This window comes from Puntigrus tetrazona, chromosome 22 (genome assembly GCF_018831695.1).
Source record: "Puntigrus tetrazona isolate hp1 chromosome 22, ASM1883169v1, whole genome shotgun sequence".
Taxonomy (NCBI): Eukaryota; Metazoa; Chordata; class Actinopteri; order Cypriniformes; family Cyprinidae; genus Puntigrus; species Puntigrus tetrazona.
This window is the reverse complement of record NC_056720.1, coordinates 6,897,890-6,915,157: the sequence shown is the minus strand read 5'-3', so window position 1 is coordinate 6,915,157 and position 17,268 is coordinate 6,897,890. Positions and strand designations below refer to the sequence as shown.

General features: G+C 39.1%; 1 pseudogene; it reads left to right on the top strand.

Annotated features, from left to right (window-relative positions):
• The first annotated feature begins 527 nt into the window (after nucleotides 1-527).
• On the top strand, nucleotides 528-16,421 carry LOC122328176 (annotated as a pseudogene).
• The last annotated feature ends 847 nt before the right edge of the window (nucleotides 16,422-17,268 follow it).

The window sequence follows — 17,268 nt, the reverse complement described above, 5'->3', positions numbered from 1 at the left end:
AAAAATATTTGTAAATTATATAAAAATTTTTATCTTGATTATATTTTTGTTTTAATTATATATAGTAATTACAGACAAAACAATTTAATAAATTGAAATACATTTGTTACTGTAAAATTTGATATTTTAAATTTACTGTAATTAATAAAACAAGAAGAAAACGTGTATTATACGTTAAAAGTCTTCTGTATTTTAAGGTCTTCTTGACTGCGTCCTCATGTCTCAAAGAATAACATCAACCTCTTTGTCGCTCATTGCATCATGTCTCGACAGGGGTCAGGGGTCACAATAGGTCACGGCGAGACTATTAAAAGGGTCAGAGGTTGGCGAAGGAGAATAAAAGGCGCCACATACAATCATCAAATGCTAGTTTTCATGACATCTAGAGGCATTTGCTTGAGTGAGTTTATGGTTGTGAAATAATTGGTGCAAATAGCAGTTCAGCTATTGTGGACATTTTGGACAATGACAACAAACAAATGTTCGAAACTGCGGTGAGCACTTCGCAGTTTAATATCAGCTACAAGATGCTAATAAAATATGACACGTTTGCTAATGTGGTTGCCAGGCGCGAGGAGCGAGAGCGAGGTGACCTTTCTCTCACCGTGCACAAATGCGTTTTCTACGTATGTTCTCACAAGTGAAAAGTGCTTCCTCTTTCCTTTTCTGTCTCGCTGTCTTTCTGTCTCTCTTTCTCTCTGTCAGTGAAAAAGCTTTTCATATCTCTGTTCTCCTGGCCTGGCCTGTCTCTCTCCATTTCCCCTGTCATTTGTAGGGTCAGTTCCTCCTCTAATGCTCAACAGAGTTTGTCTTGTCCTGAGAGAGGGCCACACAGAGCAAATCCATTACTGGGCAAGACAAAAACAGCACGGACGCATTTTTAGCGCATTTTCAATGCTAAGTAGAACCTTAAATTACATTTAAAATGATTTTTAGATATCAAATACTTTTTCTTGTCAGTTTAATAAGTAATACATTGGCTTTTCGTAGGTTGAGATCCTTAAAACACAGTGTTTCTGTGGCGCTTTCAAAACATTGCTGTTTGTTTAAAAATTCCGACCAGCCTGGCACGGCAACAGCGGCTCAGCCAATGGCGTGAGTTTGGGGCGGGGCTATCTATCTGCAGAGTGTTTGGGAAACCTGTTCGAAAACTGTATTTTAACTGAATATAACACCATTCAACTAATTGAGACTTCGCTTTGACTGCTTGGTTTGGATGGATTTTGGTTTGATTCATGCGTTTATTTTCAAGCTCAGTTTCTGTAAAATCTGTAATAAAGTCAGAGATCTCAATATAATTACAAAAAAACAAGGAACTGTACCATGGGTCCAGTAGGCACAATAATATTTTGCAGCGTCTGACAATTTAATGGACCATCTGCATAATTTCGTTGCTTAATTCCCAGTTATTTTAAATGGGTGATGTCATTGCATTGCCGAACTGAATTGTGGGTCTGCTGCATCACGCCGCTGGCGTTGCTTGCGGTATAAGTTGTTCGTTTAAATACATTAAAAATAGCAATGCTCCACTTAATGCTGCTAATTTATAGTTGCTCAACATACATGATGTAATTTGTCTTTTTCGCTTTTCAACAGTCGCTTTGAAAAACCACAGCTCCAATGGTTTGTCGGCAAACAACAGTAACCATGACAAGAGTAAAGCAACGGGATTGGTTGAAGGCTGGCTGCATGAGGGAGAGCTCCTGCTACAGGTCAGAAGGACAAACGCACACATGTATGTTATAAAGTATGTTATAAAGAGTCGTTAAAGTGATGTCCTCTAGGAGGAGGAGAGGAGAAAAGAGGAGAGGCTATTTCTGCCCGGCCTTGTTCTCGTTTCAGACACTTAGACATGAATAATGCACAGATAGAGCTCTCATGTATTATAAAGGAAGGATAAAATAAGAGGTAAAAGTATTCTCTCTCTTTTTTTTTACTTTAAAACTTTTGCTCTGTCCATCCGGTGACAGCAGTTCTGAGAAGTTTAAACCACCTGTCCACTCTATAGCTTTCTCTATTTCTGTTTAGAGGTCTAAGGCCTTCTCGAGCCATAAGGCTGACCCATCTCGTCTAAGGCCTATTATACATCAAACTAAGATTGCTGTAGAGACAAAATAATGCCATCAAGTTGAAATTAAAATGAAACATGGCTAGAAGACAGCTCCAGTGCAACCGTCTTCAACGAAACAGCCATCCTAACTTGAATTTTATAAGTGTCTGAAGAACTGTTGGGGGAGGTTGAGGAGCAAGCAAGCGTCATTTGATCAGTGCTTGTCTTTTGAATATTTAGGGAATGTGCTCAAAGGTGCTCCACGTATTCAGTTTATCATTATTTACAGGCCTACAGAATATTCTCCAGCCTGTATATTCTCCTCCAAAATATTCTCTATTGTAAAATAATAAATGACAATCGCTTAGGAGCGCATAAGCCTAAAGCGGACCTCCGTGACATTGCGGAGTCCCATTGTTTCCAGTCAAGACTTTTAGAAACTTGTTCATTCCTTTATCACCAGCAGGGTGGATTATTGTAATGTTCTCCTTCCCGAGAAGAACCTTGAGACAGCTGCAGCTCATCCAGAACTCTGCTGACAGGATACTAACTAGAACCAGAAAATGTGAGCATATCACACCAGTCCTCAGGTCCTCGCACCCGCTTCCAGTTGCATTTAGGATTGATTTTAAAGTACTTTTACTCGCTTTTATAAATCGCTCAATAGCATAGGGACTAAATACATTGCAGATACGCTCACTGTATATGAACCTAACAGAGCACTTATTGTAAGAGAAGATTATTATTGTAAGAGAAAAAAATATATATTTTTGTGTTAGAAATACTCTCCCTCCTCATGTTAAATTGCCTGTTGTTATAAGGACTTTTATTCTGACGGGGGGAAAAGAGGGGTGAATAGAAAAGTAAAGTGGAGAAAAGAGCTTATATTCAATGGTTTTATTTATATAAACATTTAGATAAAAACACCCACAAGCGCACAAGCAAAACATTATATTATCACTTCCTCACTAAGGCTTTCACCTTCTCTCTGTCTGTATTGTCCTTTATCTTTCATACCTGTTTCATCCTTCCATTTTTACTTCCCTGCTTCTTTTTTTATGTCTGCTACTTCCTTTGTTTAATCCTATTTTTCTTCCTGTCTTTTTTCCTTACATTCGGTCTTTTTCTATCTTTTTTATCTATTTATTTGTCCTTCCTTTCTTTTTTGTCCTTCCTTTCTTTCCTTTTTCCTTCATTGTTTTATTTCATCCTTCTCTTTATCCAGCCATCCATTTATTCCTTTCTTCCTTTTTCTTCTTCCCTTTCTCCCCATCTGTTTTTCCTGACTTTCTGTCTTCCGTCGATCTATGCCTTATTTCATTCCTTCTTTACTTTGTTCCTTCCTTCCATCCCTCTTTCCACCCTTCCTGTCTATTTCTTATTTCCAGTCTTTTCTTTAGTCCTTCTTTCCTTCCATCCTTTTTTTCCCTTCATGTCATGTCCTTCCTTTCTTCCTTTTATCATTCCGTCTTTCCTTCCTTCCATTGATTCATATTTTCTTTCTTCATTCCATCCTTCTATCGATGCCCTTTCTGTCTTCTTGTTATCTTCCATCCTTGCTTCCTTCAACCCATCTCTTCCTTCCTGTCTATTTCTTTCTTGCTTCCATCCTTCTTTTTCCTGTTATCTTCTTTCATTTCTACCTTCGCTCCTACCTTCTTTCTTTTATCTATTGACACATTACTTCCATTTGTTCCTTTGTATTTCTTCATTTCCCTGTCACGCTCTGACCTTTCTTTATGTTATATTCCTTCCTTCTTTCTTTGGTTTTCCATCTATCTATCTCTATCTCTTTATATCTAGCTCTGTTGTTTCTCTGCTTCATACCTCATACTCTCTCTCTCTCTCTCTCTTTCTCTCTCACTCCCCTGTGTTGTGTATAGTTGTGTGTGTTGTGTGTGCTGGACTGTGAACGATGCAGTGGTACATATTTGATAGTAATGCTTCCTGACTGCGGCCCTCCCTCCCCCTCCTGCCCACGAGAGCACCGTGTGGGCTGTTCTGCCAACCAACAAGCCGAAATATTTATACTGAGCGCTGCTACTCGCCCATGTTTTCTGAGTGTGTTTGGACCAGGTGTGCATGTATGAATGAGTATGCGTGTGCCTGTTGGCATACAATGCAGATGTTCGGGCAAATGAGAGGGACGCTGGAAGATGTAACCCTATAAACTGCTGTACCCATCAGGATAGGGTAATCGGCGTTAATTCTTGTGTGCAACACATTATTATATAGTATCTGGCAAAGACAATGTACTTTAGTGATTTATTGCTTGTCGCCCTATCATATCATGTTAGGGTTCAGTTCGCATTTAGAAAGTGTTTCCAACACAAGCACAGTCTAAATAAAAGATTCATAGCATTTCAAGAGAGCCCTTATTTACCCTGCAGTGCTGCACTTTGGGACTGTTCTGTAAATCTGTGTCTGTTTTCTTATTATTGGCGTTATTAACAAAAAAAAAAATTCTGTTGTTTTATTTATAGCAGTATTTTTCGATCATATCAACAGTGTTAGCCTAGGTTTCAGAGGTTTTCAATATATAAATGTATTTTAAGAAATGTTCTCAAAAGAAACCGGCACACGTAAAAAAGTGAAACACTGGCTGATTGAATGTCAGACACTAGACTGTGCACACTTGGATTAAACCTGATTGCCAGGTCAGTGCTCGAGGGTTTTATCGATGGTGGATTTGTATATTGACTCCGCATACAGCCATACACAGTTGTTTTTGTATCGTCTGTGGATGTGTCAGATTACCGTAATCACAGATCTACACTTAGAGCCCACCAGATGGTGATGATCTGCAAAATCCCCTCCACAAAAACACACACGGGACGAGAGCGCATGCTCACACACAGTGTTCATTGACAGCGTGAAACTGACACTATTTGCTTTCTCAATAACTGTTTTTTAGCTTTCATCAAAGTCTATAGTGATGCATTTTTATTATTTAACTTACTTATTTATTTAGCATATTTAGAATCGGGCCAAGCTTAGCATTCGGCATTTATATTCATCAAACCTACACAGCTAATAATCCTTATAATAAACAGTTTATTTTGTTTGTTTGTTAGTTTTAACTTTAATTTTCAGAGCTTTTGTTGTGAATTTCTTTCTTAATGCCCTTGTTCACCGATTCCACATTTGTTTTGTTTAACCATTGTATTTCAAGCGTAGTCTTCATCATGCTTTCGTCCTTTGCCTGGCGTTAGTTATTGAAACTCAGCTTCTTGCAGCCCTGCAAAATTGACTACTTGTTTATAAAACGATTTTAGTAAACGGTTCCATCCAGCGTTTGCTAATTGCAAGACCTGTTCCTGTGAAACTGAGTTTTGCGGCTTTCAGGGAACATCTGTTAGCTGTTAGCTGTCATATGCTAATGTACTCAGATAACAGGACTTGTAAGCAATTAAAAAAGTACAATATTTGAGTTCTGGGAAAAGGTCTCTCCTTTCGGTTAAACTTTGTTTTAGTTTATGACTTGAACTTAAACAAATCACTATTGAATATTTCTCAAAAAATGGTTGATACGCTCTGCCCAACATCCTGTTTTAATAGAAAATACATCGACACAGAAAAGAAAACTATACTTTTCGAGTGCTTTTGGAGTTCTTTAAAAAGCAAGTAGAGAATAAAGTAGCGATTCGTTTAAAAGAGCAGGTTTTCAATCAGCTACAGAAAAGTCAGAATTGAGAGATGTCATTTTAGATAAAATATATAATTTGTCATAAATGTAGAATTTCAAGACAAAAAGTCAAAATTCTGGGTTTATATAGCAATTCAGAGTTTCTATATTGAGATATGAAGTCACAGTTATCCATAACCTTCTTTATAAAATACTTTTATTTCCTGGCTTTGTTTGTTCATTTGTTTATGGTCACAGGCTCTCAATGGCTTTGTATTGGTGGTCACCGCTGAAGGGATCATTTTCTACTGTTCTCACACCATCCAGGATTACTTGGGATTCCACCAGGTAATTATCCTTCTCAACAGTCTTTACATAAACACACATGTATCATACAGCCACTGTTCTAATACTAATCCAATATACATCTGAATTACAGCCACTATCGTAGGCATAAAAATTATGAGATTGGATGGTGCTATAGACTGAATGAAACATTTTGTTTCAACATTTGAAAACTTGGCTGCGTCACTCTCGTTGTAATTAGGCTATTTTGTAGCAGGGTTACTTATGCGGTTAAATCATGGGCAAACAAGGCATGACATAACGACTTTTCAGTGAACGGTCGGTACACAGTTTTAATCTGATTGATGAGTATGCCCTGTACGTACACTTTCCCAGAATCAATATTACGTCAGACTCAGCTGTCGCATAATCATTCCATACTTCTCACCTCTATTCTTAGTGCACACAAATAAATGCTCATCAGATCTGTCTAATACTGATTAATACTGCAGTGTCTCTCTTGAGCAACAGTTTGAATGCGGTAGAAATTTAATGCGCTTAATCAAATAGGCTTTACTCTGAGATTCAGTCTGGCGTATGTAATCCAATTCATCATAATTTACTTATGAATTATCCAACTGAGACGTCACTTTATTTGTTCATTTTATGTGCTTACTATGTTCACTTTTTGTTTGGTTTTCTCATTTAGATGAGAAAAGAGGGAGTTTGATGGCAGGTTATATATTTGTAGTTAGTTGTAAAACCCGTAGAGTAATTCATCTCTTGTTTGAATTAAAATATATTTTAACTTAATTCTCTATGTTCCTCTTCATTTCTTCTTTGGTTTCCCAGACAGATGTGATGCATCAAAATGTGTTCGAACTCATTCATACTGAAGACCAGCAGGCCTTCAGATGCAACTTGCACTGGGCCTTGAACCCACCTCCAACCAGCACGCAGACAGAAGAATCCGCAGAAGGTCAGGAAATATATTTCATATTATGTTATCATGGCTATATTTGGTGATTTGTGCCTGAAATTTAGCAATAGGAAAAATTTTATTTATTAAAAACCACGTGGTAGTATTGATTTTTTGATACAGTGGTGACTTGTATTTCATTTCATTGACTTTTTAGTTAGAACTTAATGAATGCAAACCAAAATATATGATTATCCATAACAAATTAATGATAAAAGGCGCAAAGTGCTTGATATGTTACAGCACTCGAGTTAGAATAGAGATATCTTCTTTTTTTTTTTTTAAATGAGAGCAGGAGGGTGGCTTGACCTTTAGTTGAAGCTCCTGCAGTTGCAAAATAAATGTTATGGTCACTAAAATGTCCATTTTAATTAGGGACAGCAAACAGAAAGGAAGAAAACAGAAACTGTGGTTAGCGGATAATCCAATGATGAACCCCGGTTGAAAAAGTCCAGACATGCTACCGAGTCTCAAGTTTTTCTTTTGTTTCTGTTAGATGGAGATCCTTCCCCAAGTATGTCGCTGGTGACATGCAACCCTGACCAGCTGCCCCCCGAAAACTCCTCTTTCCTGGAGAGAAATTTTGTCTGTCGTTTCCGATGCCTCCTAGACAATTCTTCAGGATTCCTGGTCAGTGTCAGAAAGCTCTTATTTTGTTTCCAAAACCTACACAGGAACGTTCTACTTTGATTGATTCTGATGTGCTCTTGGAATTTAATATTAGTATGATGGAAAATATCTTGCTATTCAAAGTCTCTAAGCCCCGATGTTCCAGATTACAGAGCGAGTTAGCATCTAGGTTAGCGCAGCTAACTTTGTGTTGGATTGCGCCTCTGCCATCCACAGAGATCTGAATTGTTGGAACACCTCTGTAATCCGTCTTTAAGAAGCAGTAAGGTCATGGGGAACAGGTTTTAATTCATTAGAAGAAAAAAGCAAAATAGCAAGAACTGGATCTTGTTAATCTTGTCATAATTTAAAGCTAATTTAAAGAACACCAGGCCTTAGCTACAGTATGGAGCACATTAGTGACCCAACTCCTTCAGCTTTCTTGATTCCAAAAGTATTTTCCGATTCATTCTGCAGACAGCTGTCTCTTTTTTGCTAATCTTGGCAACACTGTAGTGAAAAGAGACGTATGCGTGCAAAGCTCTGTACACTTGCCCTTTATTTCTTCAGTCTTTTACTTTCTTTCCCCTCCACTCCATCTTTACAAATTCCATCTCCCTCAAGAATAGCATGACTACACTTGGCTTGTCAGGAGCGGACCGCCAACAGGGGTCTCCCCATGTGCTCAGTGAAATTAGCATGAGCTAAAAATACAGCGACTTCAAACTCTTTTCCATTACGTATTTTTTGTTTGTTGTCCTCTTGAAGTTTTTGAATGCAACCATTAAGTTCTCTTGGGAAACATAATTGTGGTCAATTGGCTTCCTTCGTGATTATTTAATTGACACGCCCCCGACTTGGAAAGTCATGCTGAAAGCTCCGTTTTTTTATTTTGCACCAAATTAAATGCAGTTTGACAAATGTTTTCTGTTAGTACATGTCAGTACTGTATTAATGTTTCGTGAAGTCATTGCCGAACTGAGACTCTTGTTTATTTTAAATCGGGCATTACACCAAGTGAACAGCTAACCAAGAAATAAAATGATAAAAAAAATAGGTTGTCAAGTGACGCTAAATTAATCACGGTTAACATATATAAAACACTCACTTTTAGATGTTCTAATCTCCACCAGTCAAAACAAAAGCTCTAAGGTTGACTAACCAATCGCAAACAAGCAAACGTTCAGATATGACACATTCTTGACAGGTCATTGCCTTCATTAATAGATGACCTGGACTGAGCTCTATTGCCCACACTGAGTCAGAGACAAATCATGTGGTTTGCCAAGGGCACGCCAACAAAATCATCAGCTCCAGCTGTGTATGTACATAAATTACGTGTCTGTCTGTTATATACGTCCTTCATGCAAATGCTTTATGTTTGTTCTAGATTATTCTTGTTTATTTGCCTTTTTCTTGTAGTTCTATTTGTTGTACTATACTATAAAAAAAAAATCCAAGTTATCTTTGTATAGTTGATATTCCAGTGTTTATTTTCATTTATACCCTGTTAAGGCCCTGAACCTTCAAGGACGTCTGAAATTCCTGCATGGGCAGAACAGGCGATTGGATGATGGAGGCCAAATGCACCCCAGCTCGCCCTATTTGCCATAGCAACACCCCTCCAGCCTCCTTCCATTATGGAGATCCGAACCAAGAACATGATTTTCAGGACCAAACACAAGTTGGACTTCACCCCAATGGCCTGTGATGCCAAGTAATGATGGGCATTTCTTTTAAATGAGCTGTAACATGCACTGTATATGTATGTTTATATTTCCATAAGTAGGAAAATAGAACATCGCGTGAGAATCACTGATGTCGATTTTGCCTGTGTTTTAGGGTAAAATCGTTCTTGGCTACACCGAGGCAGAGTTGCGAAGTTCGAGGTTCTGGGTACCAGTTCATCCATGCAGCTGATATGCTGTATTGTGCTGAGAACCATGTCAGGAGTAAGATAATCACATTTCTCTAGATTTGTAATTTTGGAGTTGTACTGTAAAAGTCCAGCTAAAGAAGCTACTTTTAAGATGCTACATAACTAATATTATGATTGACTGAATTACGAGAAGATTAAGAAATAGCTATGATGAGCTGTCTTTCTGCTGATGCATGCTGACATTGTTGCCCAAGGCTTGGTTTCTAAAATAAACTAGTGACACTAAAAGACATTAGCACTTTGCTCTTGGGCAAATGCTTAAACAAGTGACAGTATTCTTATTCAGTGTGGTTCACAGGAGATAATCTATATATGTTATGACAGGAAGTGAAATCGACTGATGATATCAATTGTATGGGCAGGATTTGATTGGATTTGTTGAATTCAGGTTTTGAATTCAGGAGTAGAGACAGATAGAGCAAGAGACTGGAGGAGGAATGTTTTCCCATAATCCCAAAGATTATGGAGGAGATTGGATAAATCCTTGACGTTAGAACTGGTAGAACTGTAGCCTTAAATCCAGTAAAATCAGTAAATCATTATGGAGCTAACGGCCTATAGCAAATAAAAGGTACAAGGCAGAAATCTGGTCTATATATTTGAACCAATAAATGGAATTACAAACTGTTGCATTGTTCATTGCAGTGATCAAGACTGGAGAAAGTGGCCTGACTGTGTTTAGACTGCTTACAAAGGACAACCGCTGGAAATGGGTACAAGCTAATGCTAGACTCGTCTACAAAAACGGCAAGCCTGACTACATCATTGCCACCCAGAGGCCACTTGTGTAAGCATATTAAAGCTAATATTAATTTAGATTTAGTTTATTATAGGGGTGTAACAATTTGCATATCGTGTATCGTACGATTCATGGTAATTTTCCAAATCATCAAAGTGGAGTGGGCAGAGCACAACCGTGTCATTATTTAGTTGTTTGTAATTGTAATTTCCTTATTATCTTCAGCTGGGATCTTCCTGTAACAATGAACCCAGCACGTTGCACGCCAGCAGATTCTGTGATGGATGCATTGCATAAAATATAATCTTATATGTAAAAAAAGTTTTATATATTAGCATATTTTAAAAACATTTTAAAATCTAAAATGCATGTTTATTTGCAACAGTTAACAAAAATATAAATACATTTATGACATCAAAACAGCGACATCTGCTTTAATCATCACAGGAACATCTTTGCTGAAGATGAGGAAATTATCATCTCTCCCTTTGACAAGTGCATTCCAAACGACTAAATAATGACACACACAATGTCTGCTCACTCAAGTAACACTCCACTAACAAGGGAATAGGAATAGGACTTAGAAAATTACAATCATATGAATCATATGATGCTGAAAATCGTTACCCCCTAGTTTATTAGCATGCTAACTGTTAAATAGCATGTCAAATTTACATTATGATGAAAGTCCTTACATATCAACTGACAAGGTTTTTATCCATTTATTCAGAGAAGAAGAGGGCGGAGAGCATTTGAGGAAGCGATCTATGCATCTTCCATTTACTTTTGCTACTGGAGAAGCTCTGCTGTACCAAATCAGCTACCCCATGCCAGGCTTCCCCGACACCCTTCAAGGCAAAAGCAAGAACAACAAAACCAAAAAGAGCAAGGTGGACAAAAGTTCAAAGGATGATGTGGACCCAAGTTCACTTCTGGGAGCCATGATGAGACAAGACGAGTCTGTTTATGTTTGCCAGCCTGCTATGGAGCCTAGAATGTCATTCCACAGTAGTCTCTTCAGTGAGCAAGCAGAGACTAGTACCTTCTCTTCTTCTGCGGAAAATGAAAATTGGAATCCTGTGCAGAATGGCATAACTGCAGTCTCCAAACAGGAGCCATCAAGTTTTGACCCACTACTGGCCACATTAGACTCTCTGTCCCTGGAAAATGAGGAAAGCTGCTCCAACAGTGAGCTATTCACTGCCCTGGAAAACCTTGGGCTCAATGCAGAGGACCTAGAATTGCTACTTCTAGATGAAAGGATGATCCAGGTAGAGATGGAACCAGATTACATCCCATCTTTGAACGATCTTCTAACCAACAACGAAATCCTTTCCTACGTCCAAGACACACTGGAGAACCGGATCGAGAACTCGACAGATACTCAAAACCCTCCCATGGCATTAGATTCTGCTGAACCCCCTGAGCCATGTTCTGCTTCCGAGTCAGCTTCTCAGATTTCTTCCTCCATGCCTGATCCTCACGTTCCTTTCTGGCCACAAAAACAGATAACACCCATAGTTAATCTCTCACAGCGTATGCAGCAACATCTCGATGGCCAGTCGGTTTGCCACAAAACCGAGAGCTGGATCCAGGCACAAATACCTCAGGTGTCTACAACAGACTCTGAGACAACTGCATTTACCCAGCATGATACTTTATTGGTAAACTCGGTATCAGCGGTACACAATGGCCACTGGGTCCTGAACACACACAAGCCAACTTGAACTCTCAATCTGTTGACAAGATAACAGGAATTAGTAAAGTACAATCACAGCAATGGCAGCACAACCAGTTGCTTGACCCATCCCAGTATAAACAAAAAACAGCTGTGGGCAGTGATACCCCTCCAAACGGGGTCTACAATGATCCACAGTGGCATGGATACAACTTCACAGACCAGTTGGTCACAAATGGACCTTGTTTTCCCAATGGCCAGATGGCACACACACAAACAGTGGGTACACATGTTGATTACAACATAACCGACAATTCAGGGGTGGAGTTTACAATGAACATCAGTACAGCTGGGGATGCAGGGCAGTTTCAGGGAGCCATGGCCTCGTCTTCGTCCTATCAGCAAGTTTATCAGAAACAGCAGCAGCAGCAGCAGCAGCCAAAGGTCGCACCCACTTATTACGCCTCCTATACCAAACAGAACTCCTCTCTGGAGCATATCTTGGGATTAGCCCCACCTTCAAACCTTCCCTCATTGACAAATTATAGCTCGGAACTGACCCATGACGCCACCCACAGTAAGGTAAGAATTAAGAAAGGATATAGTTGCGCAATGTGATTTAACCAAGTTGGACAATCTCCTGGATCAACAAAACATATAACAGTCAAACCTTATCCACAACCCCAGGTACATCCTCACATCCTGATCTCAAATGGGAAATTATTGTGAATAAGGATAAGGGCAAACCATAAGTATTGCAGGAACACAGGCGTTTCAATCTAACTCTTGAAGGCACAGTCCAAGCTCTAAAGTTTTAAAACACACTTGAACTAACTTATAAAGGTCTTCAGGATGACTAGAAACATCCATGGAGATTTGTTTGAGCTAAACTTGAGCTTGATTAAACAAGCCTGCAAAACCTCCTTTTTTCATTTACATTGTCAAGCTGGTATTGATTGTTGGTTTAGAAATATTGTCCACTACAAATTTGATCAAAAGAGGCTTTTGCACAGTGGAAACTTTTCATAGGAGGTACCTGCTTTTTGGTGTGTGCACACCACAGGAACTAGGTACATATTGAGTTCAAAGAACTTTGTTTGGGGGATCTACATTAGTTTATCAGTGTAGAGTCTAAAACAGTTATATAGGAACAAACAGTGTTGTAAGTGTACACTGATTGGCCAAATACATATGAAACACTGGCTACCCAGCCTTTTTTAAAAAAAATATTTAGTTACCTGTCAGAGTACAGTAAGAGTGACAGAGTAGACGTCTACTTTTGCTATCATAACCAAGTACATTGATTGTTATTTTAGGCAATTTAGAAATTCTGGGCAGAAAATGGCATGTCTGGTCATCTTATTTTTCATGTTTATTCACAAGAGTACCATGAGGCATGTGTGTGGTGCTGCCGAATTCATTTTCTCAAGATGAACAAACTTTATTCAAGAATTTGTTCACTTTCGTGAGTACCACGAGGCATGCATGTGTAGTAATGGCAGAATTTTCATTATTGGGGTGAACATTTCATATAACGATAAAGACCATTTTGACCACCCTTCATAACTTTTGATTTTATGTATATGTGCTGTTGAAAAAGCCTAGATGGTCTAGAAGCAGTTTAAAAGATATTCTGGATACGGTGCACTCCACCCCCTCCATATTTCTCTATCTTTTTTCCATTGGCCTAAATGCTCACTCTGATCTAATTGTGCTCTGTATACGGGGCCAAGACCTAATAGGTCACGGCTAATGTGCTGAGATTGCGTAATGCACAGTGACAGACCTACAGTACAAAGTCTTGGCAGTCTCTAGAGATTCGCTGTGGGGCCCCACACAGGTGGATGTTTGCTTTGCCTGCTGTGTTGCATTATTATGGTGACTGTGATTAAGATCGTAATCTTCAGCTTAAGAGTGTAAGCTTCCAGGTCAACCCACCAGCATCAGACAGGCTTTTCCGCTATAATGATGGCAGCCAACTGTAGCATCTCATCCATTGTGAAATGGGAGCCTGAGGCTATGAACGAGAGATAGAGGAAGAGTAGCCTCCACAAAAGGACCGCTCATGCAGCAGGCAATATTCAGAGACCATGGGCCCCTGTCTCCACTCATTTATCCAGACAATCTTTCCTTTCCACATGTAGGGCTCCATGCTGCGGTTCCACATGTAAAGACTGTGTCTCCTGTAGATGGTTAGCAGTTCTTGCTAAGAACAATTTGGTGCATAACTCATCCCTTGTGCTACGGGTGACATAAATGATGTCTCAAATAGTGTGGCTGGTTGAGTACAGTTCACCTGGCAGACAACTGAAACATAATCCTATAGACTGAAGATCTGTCGTAGATACTTAAGGTGGACTGTTTTAACTTTTGCTTGGCATTGTGTTGGCGACTTTGGCGAAAATTGCAGGAGATGAGGGAGGCGCAGTTAGAAATAGTACTGAAATTGGAATGGCAATCATCAATGGAAAGAGGGGAGGAAAAAGAGAGACAATTCAGTCCGACATTACATTCTAGGCTTTGAGATTTCTAAGTTGTGTGTGTTCAGGGTCATTGCTCTCAGCTGAAAGAAGAATAGAGCTCAAATGCCCAGTCAGGCGTGAGCAGCCGTGACCTACAATCCAGCATCAACATTACCTCATGCATACAAACTCTACATTTTCATATACTATAACTATAGGAGCTTTGTTATATTGCCAAGGATTTACTTATCATCTGTAAATGTGAACAATGAGTGAATTATGAGTTGATAAAATAACATGCACTGACATTATGCCAAGTGGCGTCATTTTTTAAAGCTTTTAGCCCGCTAATCTTTAAGATTTGTTTTGGCTAGCATGTTGCATGTGACACTTTGGATTTTATATTTTGATGAGTTTACCTCCAAGAATGCCATGGGATTAGTTTTTGTTTCTGATTATGATCCTGGTTAATGTATTTTGTGAAGACCTTGAATGACCCCAACAAACACAACATCTGCTGTCCAGCTGCCACTAACCTGCTTAAATAACCAACTGCTGTGCTAGTTCTACAAGCTAGCATCATAAGTGAGCTCTGTAATTTGGGTCAATAGCAGAGAAGTTGCTCTAATGCTAATAAAAGGACATGGCTGCTCGCTGGGGATTTTGTCATTTTTATTCTGTATGTACATAATATGACTGTTTTAAGCTAGGCTAACAGAAGTATTACAATTGCATCCCAGATAATGTACTATACACTATGTACTTACCAGCTAAGCACTATGTACTCAAACGTCATTCTTTGGTCATTCACAACTGGAATCTGACAGCCCTTCCCCTTGGCAATATAATCAAATCTGTGAAGTATATGTGTAAGTATGTGTATAGATTCACAATTATTTAGATGGCGGACACATCTGCGTGCTTGGAGCAGTTCATTTATGGCTATAACAGCGAGCATGACGTTGTCTTTTGCATGGTCGTGACAAACAGAGAGACTGTGGGCAGCCAAACCCTCGCCTCTATATCATGGTCTGCAGCATTTTTAAATGTCTCAATTTTTACCTTGAAAACGCTGTATTGTGTTTATAGACGTAAGCGTAGCACCATTCGTTTTAGTTTTTAAAAAATGGTTAAACCTATCGTTTACTGGTGTGCTACTAAAAACAGGTCCTAAGAAATATCATAGAATAGTGCATGAGTACATGATTTGGGTTGCACGTCGTGTTCTTAATTGACATTGACATCATTTGCAATGCTAATCATCCTGTATGTTATAATTATTTTTATTATCTATATTTAATATAAAACATGTTTATTTTTGTAGCTTTTAGCTATTTAGCTAAATACTTCTGTTTGTTTGTTTCCAGATTGAGACGGGCTTTATACTCAACTCTGCTAGTGTGGCCTACACAGGAAGTTGTTTGGTCCCCAACGGCAATGCAGTGGCCACACCTGGCAACAGTCCCCACCCCCTTCCTGAGCCACTCCCACCTCCCCCAGACCCTCAGACCACTGGTTTCTACCTCTGAACACACTCAATACAGATCCGTCCGCAAAGATGCCATCAATCATGAGAACACTGTCAAATAAATAATGCAAAAATGCAATTTCGATTTTTTTTTTTTTTTAGGTTTGCTCATCCACTTGAATAAATGAATTTTAATTTAAATTAAAATGAGCCAGACTGACCTCTAGAATATCAGTTGCTGAATACTCCACCCAAGATAGCGCTGTCATTTATATTAATTCATTTGTGAATTATGCATCATTTGTCCATTAATGCTTTTTGAGACATAGGGAAATTTCTCCGGTTGGCGGATGCAGTTGATCAGTATTTGAGATGGTCCGTCTGGATGTGTTTGTATGTGTGCGTGATGTCAGTTTCCATTAATTGGGCTTCATTCAAAATCGGTACCAAAATTGTTTGCGCAACTTGCGATGCAACGTCTGTAAATCACGTAGGAGAACGCAACATATAGCTCTTACGAAACTGATTGTCCTGAAACGCAGTAAATGACTGATGTTTATATGAACAGAAGGTTGGGATGCATATATATTTACAGACGTGACAAAATTGTTGGTACCCTTTGGTCAATGAAAGAAAAACTCACAATGGTCACAGAAATAACTTTAATCTGACAAAAGTAATAATAAATAAAATTCTATAAATGTTAACCAATGAAAGTCAGACATTGTTTTTCAACCATGCTTCAACAGAATTATAAAAAAATAAACTCATGAAACAGACCTGGACAAAAATGATGGTACCCTAACTTAATATTTTGTTGCGCAACCTTTGAGGCAATCACTGCAATCAAACGCTTCCTGTAACTGTCAATGAGACTTCTGCACCTCTCAGCAGGTATTTTGGCCCACTCTCATGAGCAAACTGCTCCAGTTGTGTCCGGTTTGAAGGGTGCCTTTTCCAGACTGCATGTTTCAGCTCCTTCCAAAGATGCTCAATAGGATTGAGGTCAGGGCTCATAGAAGGCCACTTTACAATAGTCCAATTTTTTTCCTCTTAGCCATTCTTGGGTGTTTTTAGCGGTGTGTTTTGGGGTCATTGTCCTGTTGCAAGACCCATGACCTGCGACTGAGACCAAGCTTTCTGACACTGGCTAGTACATTTCTCTCTAGAATTCCTTGATAGTCTTGAGATTTCATTGTACCCTGCACAGATTCAAGACACCCTGTGCCAGACGCAGCAAAGCAGCCCCAGAACATAACAGAGCCTCCTCCATGTTTCACAGTAGGGACAGTGTTCTTTTCTTGATATGCTTCATTTTTTCTGTCTGTGAACATACAGCTGATGTGCCTTGGCAAAAACTTCGATTTTTGTCTCATCTGTCCACAGGACATTCTCCCAGAAGCTTTGTGGCTTGTCAACATGTAGTTTGGCATA